This window comes from Pipra filicauda, unplaced genomic scaffold, assembly GCF_003945595.2.
Source record: "Pipra filicauda isolate LSUMZ 115617 unplaced genomic scaffold, ASM394559v2 scaffold496_size435334_pilon, whole genome shotgun sequence".
Classification (NCBI taxonomy): domain Eukaryota; kingdom Metazoa; phylum Chordata; class Aves; order Passeriformes; family Pipridae; genus Pipra; species Pipra filicauda.
The window spans coordinates 305,434-314,660 of NW_024104638.1; positions in this window are offsets into that span (position 1 = coordinate 305,434).

The window sequence follows — 9,227 nt, forward strand, 5'->3', positions numbered from 1 at the left end:
ACTTTCCTATCTCACATCTATTTAAGACACTGGTGCTGGTGGGTGTTTTGGCTTGATAAAGCTGTGTTTAATGAGATTGCCAAATCATAGAGCCTAAGTTTTGTTAAAGATTGGAAACAACATTCAAAAGAATGAAACTGCGTCTCTACACTACAACAGAGGTAGGATACTTTGAAGAGAAGAGGTGCTGCTGGTACCCTGAGAGAAGGAAAATCTGCTTTACAATCAGTGCTCTCCCCTCTGCTTTGCAGAGCTGTTTGCTGAGTTATGTGTCTCAGAAAAGTGGCCTAATATTGCATTTTTGCTGCAGACACAGCCTCAGCTGCACGGGGGCCCAGGGACGTAGGAGTTCTCCAGATATATCTTTCTAACAGTGGAAAGAAACTCTGAATAGATGGAGAAATTATGAAGAGGCTGATGAAGGGGGTGCTTTTTTCCTTGTCTTCCTGGTCACATCAGTGTAGAAGAATTCTTCTGTAGATTAGCTCTGAGTTTAAAAGGATGATCCTTAACATTTGTCTGACACCCAGGACGTATTTCTCATTCCGGCGATGTCAGTGGCAAAACCTGTTTTGCTTCAGTTGAAGTTACATATTCATCACTTTAATTTTTTTTTAATTTAACTAGACATATCTAAGTTTTAGGATGTGAATTACAATTAGAAAATAAATATCTAATTAAAAAAAAAAGGTGTTTCTGATTAGGGTTGTTTTCCTTCCCAGCTTTGCCCACCTTTGAAGAGACCAGAATAAATCAAAAGTCATAATTCACTACCAACTCTTTGCAGATAACCCTGAAAATGACATATGAAATCCTCCTTATGGCTTCTTTTATTTGCTGAAAGCCCAGTACATCTGACCATGCCTGTAATTTCTGATTGAATTTGTAGTTGATGACATAGTTTGTTGCACACAAGTTTATCTCTAAATTTTGTGTGGAACATGGGGCACCAGCCTATAACATACTTAATTCAATAAAAGTAAATGAGGTCATTCATTAAAATAAGTTTTGCAGGATTAGGTCTGTGAATACCAACCATTTGGAATGGAGAAAATAAATAGTAACTTTTAATAAATATACAGTGCACTAAGACTGTATTTATTAGTCTTTTGACATTTTTATCTGGCTCCTATAAAGAAGTCTTTGGAGCAGGGACAACAACTAGTGCAGGTAAATTTCCTACATTATGAAAGGATCTGGTATTTAGTTTATGGGAAGCAGGCCTGAGCAGATGTGAAAAGTTCAAATAAAGGAAGGCCAGATAAAACGCACTTTTGGGCTGGAAAATCAAAACAGATGTTATTATTCAACCACAAAAAAATCTATTTGCACTTAAGTAGCATTAGGTGTCTGACCAGTTACATTTTTATTTTTTTTTTTTTTAGTGAAAACAACAAAATGATTATAAAATTATATAGGCTGATAAAGTGCTTTAAAATGTTACCAATGGACTGAATGATTTGGTCTTCTGGCTAATGGGTAAAACCAGAGCAGATCTTACAAGACCAGTAGAAATATGAGTAAACCTATTTTTGAAGGGAAAATCAAGAAAGATACAGACCCTGGAGGAGGAACAAAAGCGAATGGACTCTCCTCTCTGAACCCCTGATACGTATCAGAAAAACAGTGATTTAAGATGGGTGCATTTTACAACTGTCCATAATGTTTTCTGGAGACCTGCCCACATGGAAAGGTTGATGCTGGCAGAGGATGACAGGTGCTGGAGGTCCTCAGGGCCCTTGACAGCAAGCAAACCTTTTTGAGGTGTGAATGCTGGCAAATAGTTTTACAAATTATTTCTGATTAAAAGAAAATGCAATCTGGGTTCAGAAATGTGCACATTAACAGAAACACCTAAAATAAATGGAATAACACAGGAGAACCAGGAATCTTTGTGAAAACCAGCTCGTGCAGGCAACGGAAAGGATCTTTTTCTGGAAAAGGTGATCTGGTTTGTAGGGACTTTGTTGGCCTGCCGTGTTACTGTTCTTGATATAGAACTTTTCTGCTCTTGCTTGCTGGGAGTCAGAGGCAAATGAAGAGTAGGTCATGTTGACTTGCTGGGGTTGGTAAAACCTGTCAGTAAATTGGGGAGCTGCTGGCTGTTACAGGGAGTTACTTCCCCGTTCAGTAGGAAATGGAGTCTAAGACACTGATATCTCAAGAATGGCACAACAGAGGACAAAGCTGCAGTTCATTTTTGTTGCAATTGTTTGAGTTGCTGCATGGAAACTGAGGGTTTACATGTTCGGGAGGATGTTGTGTAACAGCAGAGGTTTCTCCTGTCTGCACTGTTGTTCAGTAATTGGTCACTGCTCACCTTCTTCCTTGTCTTCAGCATCATCAGGTCTGATCTCCACTGATCTCCAAAATTATCTTTTCAAATCTGCTGCTTTTCCCAAGGTGAAACTGCCCTTCACTGGGAGATGGAGAGTTGAGATACCTGGGACCTGAAGTCTCTCACCAACTCTCCTGCTTTCCTGCAGCATTTCTGAGGAAAATTCAAAAAAATCTGCTCTGAAGAACTGGACTTTTCTGCAATGCAGAGATAAGTGATATAACCAAAGGACAGCTACCATGTATTTATGGCCAGGATGTTTGCACAGTGAACCTATAGCTCATTTATTCTCTGTGTGCACACCCCTAGAACCCATTTTTTCTGTTCAATGTCCTCTCTCACACATTAAAATTATGAGGGAGTTACCTTTTAGTTTAATCTTAAGATTGTTGCAGTTAATTTGGACTATTACCTGGTTCTAATGCTCTGTGATTAGTAGCCATCAGAGATAATTGCTCTTAATATGTGGGTTTGTAGAAAAAACGTCTTGTAGCTCCTCAGTCACAGAGATCTCCTCCACTTTCACCTTACTTATTTAAAGGCCACACCTTTTGGATAGGTGGGTGCTTGGACATGATTTATACATTTATTAACCTGTTGTTCCCTGGCAGAGTGCAAAACTGAAAACCCCCACTCCAAACACGATTAAATATTAATTCCAAAGGTGAGTGCCAGGATGGCTTTCAGGCAATGTCAGGCTCCTAAAGTCAAAAATCAAAAGGTTTTGAAAGATCTGAAATTCTTATTAAAATCTGTGGTTTAGGAGCTTAAATCCAATTGAAATACAGTATAATTAAGCCTTTCAGGACACTTGGGGCTTATTTCTAAGAATGGCTTAGATGACCCCTAGGCAACTTTTAGCATTTTCAAGGACCTATGTGATTTTAGTACTATGAATACTGGTCATTTCTGTCAGGGAGCTTAACAAACCTCTGTAAAAATGCATATTCCTTAAGAAAAGCAGTATCTTTTGTGCCATCAAGACACAGCTAATATCATTACCTCTTCTAACTTGAACAGGTCCTTCACATTCTCAAGGAGATAGTTGTTGGGATATTCCTGTGAAGGTGGGAAAAACACAATGTGAGAAAAGGAGAAGGGACCTTTTATCTTTGCCTTCTTTCCTAATGTGGGTGCTAAATATCCTACTGGTGCAAAAGGGTCGGAGAGAGCAAAATGTGTAAATAATTTAATGGGGAAAGGAATTGTAAGACAGCAATTCACCAGAGTAAGGACAATAGAGTACAAAATGCCATAAAAGATAATAGGCTTATATGAATTGGCATGTGTTAGTGATTATGCAATCATTCATTTCCCACAGATTTCTTTTTATAGGAAACTTTGGAAAATCCCTGAAGAACTGACCGAGTCATTTAACCACAACAGGTTTCTTTTCACCATGGCTGGGAGTGGGCGAGAAATATTTTCACATATTTGTGCACTGTTGGCTTGTTTTTAACTGCTGGAAGCAGCAGTGCAAAAGAAGACAGAGGACGGTGACTCAGCCCCACGCCCAGTGGGTTCTCCTGCCACCCGCCCTGTGGGACCAGAGATCCACATGGGAATGGATCACTCATGTGATCGGGAGCTCCGAGGTTTGGTCCATGAGTGGTGCGACAGGCACTGGGGACACTGAAGAGAGGGATTTCTGCTCCAGAGAGTGTTTCCAGCTCTGGGCTGGATGTGAATCCCTCTGGCTTGCAGCGAGCAGCTGAGCTCTCACTCACTGGCAAAAGGAGTCTTTTGCTTCCTTGCTGTCACAGGCTGTTTAAATACTTGTATTTCTGACAACAGTTTTCCTTCACCACTGGGCTAAGGAAAACAAGACCTTAATCTGCACATCTAAGTTTCTTAAACCTTTTTTTCCTCCTTTCTTTTTTTTTTTTCTTCTTTTCAAACAGGTTTTTTTCCTTGCATTCTTCAGAGCAACTTCTCACAGCCTCAAAATGTCCCTCAGCAGGCTGCCTCGTTCCAGGGAGGCCCTGACCAAGCCCATCATACTCATGTGGCTATCAGGCATCCCAGACTTTCCTTCTGCTGAAGCAGAGCAGCTGCTGGACAGGTGTGGAGGCTGCTCCTCTCTTGAAGCTTCTTCCCCTGCTCCTTTCCTGTTCTTGGGGCTGCTCTGCTGATGAATGGAGAACCTGCTTGTTGTACTCTCTCACCGCATATCCTCATCTACAGCTTCATCTCTGGTCAGGTTGTCCAATGAATACTTTTAATAACGTGCTTTGCTTTGGAGTTGGACTTGATGACCCTCGTGGGTCCTTTCCAACTCCAGATGTTCTGTGATTCCATAATTTGCTGTGCTCAGCCCTGTGGAACAAACATGCCCAAGCCACAATGATGGTGACTGCTACCCTGCAAGGACAAGATGGGCAGGTTTATAGTGTTTCTTGGAGCCTGGTACACCTGTGGCCCCAAAATATGGCATATGGCGCAGAGTAGGTAAAATAGGTTTAATCACACTCATCTCATAAGAATCTTCAAGCATAAATGTGCTGGTATCATTCAAATTAATAGTTGCGTGCAAAGTGTTATTTTTGCTCCTGTGGAAGTAGAAGTATGAAAGGGTGAAAGACTTTGAACTCCAAATCAGTTTAAAAAGATTGAAAAATAGAGCCAGTTGGAGGATCTGGATCTCCCTTGCAGTTTGGCTTTCAAATCCAGAATTCTGATGTCCAAGAGATGTCATAAATCAAAGCCATCCATCAGGTTAAAGACATCTGCGAATATGAAATAGTTTAGTATTAAAAACCTAAAGAAATCTGTCCACTAAATCCTGTAAGTGACTAAAAATGGTCATTAAGAGCTTTTGCAAATATTTTTCTTAAGTTAGATGAGAGCAATTTCTATCAAGCTATGGGTTTTTTCCCTTTTAGCTACCTTACTAAGACAACTATGAATAGCAATGTTTTCATTTTTAAGATACGTTGTCTCCCTTCTCAGCTTCAGCCCTCTCCTGTCATGATTTGAACTGCAGTATATGTACTTGGATAGAAAAAATAAAACAGGGGGAAGGGATATAACAGAGAGTCTGATCAGCCCCTTCTCAAAACACCAATACCCTCACCAAATCTTTCCTCAACTTCAAAATACCAGCAAACAGCACAAAAAAACAGCTTGCCATCCTCTGCAGCAGGGAGGACAGGCTCCCCTGATGGCTGCAGGTCACCAGCAATCATTCAGAGTTGGGAGCTTTGCTTGAGTTTGCTTCCCCCACAGTATCTGAGCTGATCGTGGTTGCATGAAATATGTTTAGGAAAAGCAGTCAGCTCCAGTTGGCTCAGGGCAGAGCTTCTAAAAGGGAAAATTTCTTGACAGTCACACAATAAATTTCAAAAAGTTGTCATCAGTGAAAGTTGTGCCGTGATGGTTCTCACCTCAGTTTGACCAAAAATGGCTCATGATTTCAGGTTCCTTGGAATTGGTCACTAAACATGGTGCTACTCCTGTTCCTATTTTAGTTTTTTTGGAATCATAGAATGGTTTGGGTTGGAAGGGACCTTAAAGCTCAGCCAGTTCCAACTCCCTGCCATGGGCAGGGACACCTTCCACTAGCCCAGGTTGCTCCAAGCCCTGTCCAACCTGGCCTTGGACACTGCCAGGGATCCAGGGGCAGCCACAGCTTCTCTGGACAACCTGTGCCAGGGCCTCACCACCCTCACAGCCCAGAATTTCCTCCTAACATCTAATCTAAATCTACCCTCCTTCAGCTTAAAGCCATTCCCCCCAGTCCTGTCACTCCAGGCTCTTGTCCCAAGTCCCTCTCCAGCTCTCTTGGAGCCCCTTTAGGCACTGGGAGGGGCTCTAAGGTCTCCCTGGAACCTTCTCTTCTCCAAGCTGAACAGCTCCAGCTCCCTCAGCCTGTTGTCACCCTTCAATCTTTCCATGTTTTTTTACCTATGATTCAAGTCCCTCTTTGTGGGGGTGTTGGCTCAGTACGAGCCCCACTGCTCTTGATTCTTCAGTAATCCCATGGAACCAAGCACTGCAGTTCCCAGTTTTTGCTCTCCCTATTTTCTGAAGAACACAGTTCATTCAACCAGGAAAGCTGATATTTCAAACTCCTATTTTAACTCAGGATGCCTTTGGCAGGGAGCATCACGATACACCTGTGTTAGACTGGGGGTAAGTACCAGGCAAAACTGGCCAATGAGCTGGATCCAGGGTCTTTGCTGCTGAGAGCGTATTTAGACCCAATCAAACTGTAATTCCTGAACATATGACCTTGTGTGTCACTTCTCCAGTCTGTGCTGTGTCTGGTTTTTGCCCCTTATGGGAGGAGATGCTTCTTGGTTGCCCACTGGTGGAAGCACAACTCTCCCTCCACCCAGGTGCTGCTGCAAGGCAGTCTCTGTGCATGCCCTCACTTGCCAAGGTGCCAAGTTTTAAAGTCTTTTGCGAATATTTCTGAAACATTTTTGCAGTTAGAAAGTACAAAAATGAGGTAAATTCTGAGCTGTCCATCATATAGAGCAGGAACATCAACCAGAGTTCCTTTTGCAGCAGTGCACTGACTGAACCTGTGAATATCTGTGATTTGAAAGCAGTGCTAATCTAAAGCAACGAGTTCTGAATAATGTTTATTAACTATATTTTAATGACTTGTCAGTTTTCTAAAACACATGCTGAAGTATTTTAGAAATCACTTAGTAAACGCAGTTTTAATTCTGTTCCCATATTCATGGGCTGCTACTTACTTTAAAAAAAAAGAGAGATTAGGAGGTTCAGATTTAGAGCAGCAAATTGCTGTGCTAATCTGCAGGTATTTCTCTTCTTGATACGGCCACTAATGTCTAATCTTAGCGACACAGGCCCCATCATTGTGCTTTTTCATTAGAGCTGCAATGAACTCTGTGCCAGGGACTTGAACTCTGGTGAGAAAGCTGCTCCGAGCTTGAGAGCTTTCATATGAAAATGTACTGTAAGAGTCTAAAACGAGCCTGTTAAGCTTGTGCAAAAGATGGGGAGTTCACAATGTGAGCTCTGGTAGGAGCAGCATGCCTTTGAACCTCTGGGCAGTGCAGTGTTCAGGGCTGGCCACAAACTAGGAATCCGTGCCATGAAAACTTTTCAAGCCTTTTAATTTGTTTCCATTTCTCAGGAGAGAGAAGAGAAAACTTTGGGAATTATATTTTTTTTTTTCTACAAAATGTTGTGGAGAAAGGCTGTGCAACACATCTTTCCTGATGGATGCTGTCTGCAACGTTGGGAATGTCTTCAGAGTTGGGATTTGAACTGGACCTCCCACCATCCCTGGACACGCAATCATCACTGATGGGTGAGTCTGGATTGACTTCTCTCTCTTCCCCCTGGCTATCCAAATCCCTCACCCCAGACTTCAAATGACATCCTGGCAATGACATTTTTTGAGAAACAGCTACGTCTTTGTGAAAGATTCAAAGCAATTATCATTTTTTGATGACTGGAGTTTCGCTGAACTCTTTCTGCTGGAGGTTGTTATGGTCGCGACTGGTCTGAGACCTCAGTGTTATGATGTGCCCTTATGTGACTTACTGTCCTTCTTCTTGAAGCATCTGAGTGACTGGTTTTGGTACAGAGCTCAGTAATGAGAGATGGCAATTGACGTTTCTCTCCTTATGAGTGGGGGTGTTGCTCCTGAAAGGGAGTTATTTGGAAATTTTCACCTAGAGGTGAGAAGTACCTCCAGGGAGTTATTTCTCAGGTGTTGCTGAGCATGGAAGTCTTGATGACTGCTTGTTTTCCAGTTTTTCCTGTTACTTGAGCTATGCTTTCCTACATTCCTGCATTGATTCCAGTATTTCTGTGTTTCTGCAGCCAACTGACCAAGCAGACTTCTCCCAACCTGCTCAGGGCTGTTCCATCTGCCTTAAAACAACCTTCTCTATCTTTGTGGTTTTCTTCAATCTCTATAGTCTCCTAATTTTATTTATAATCTTTCATCTTATTAATTTCAAGTTTTGAAATTAATTTTGAAATCCAGTAGTTTTGATCCTTATGTAGAAACTTATTTTTCCATTCTTTGGGTCCCTAGATAAGGGGATTAAAATTATACTTTGAAACAAGTGGTCATTTTACCATGAACTTTGGAGACAGTGAAACTCCTGAAGACCAAAATGGTGAATAAGGCACAAAACCAGCCTTGATTTAGTATTGTGAACTTCCTAAGCCTAATTCTCTGCTTTCTGTTTTTCTGCTTTTGGCCCACTGTGTAAAGAATTCAGGGTGTGTGGGGCATCGAAAGAAGCACCATCAATTTCCAGAATAGACTTCAAAGGGAAACTCACTTTTCCCATTGCATTTTATCTTCCTTCTCTTCCTAGTGCTTACTCTTTTACTTTTTTCCATGCTGCCGTTCAAATTTTTTGCCCACTTTTAATTTCTCTATTAACTTTAATTAGGCTCATGAGCTTGATCACCAGGTGGGTTTTCCCCAAGCTTCCACAGCAATGCTTTCCATCAGCAGCAGGCTTGCAAGGGCATTTTGTTAAGCTGCAGATAGGAGATAGGAGCCTAATGTTATCGGATCCGGCGTGTTTCCTTGCTAAGTGTTTTTTATAGCTGGTGAATGTGCCAGGAAGTGTTATATATTTAATTATTTTTTAAGCAAGCAGGCTCAAGAGCCCCTGATCAGTGGGGTACCAGAGGGCAAACGAGAAAAGAGGGATGTGGTGTTAGCCAAGGGAATGATTCATACCTCTGAAGTCAACCAAATGCTTGTGTGTCTTGAGGAAGTAGCTCTGCATCTTCCAACTGCCTTTTTCTGAGGAAAATCCAGTGCAGGGGGAAAAAAAAAAAAAAGGAGAAAAAAATTATATGTAAAAAAAAAAAAAAAATCCCTGGATTCACTTGTGGAGAATCTCAGCAGATGTGGAATTCACCGCTAGGAAGGAAGATTGGCACA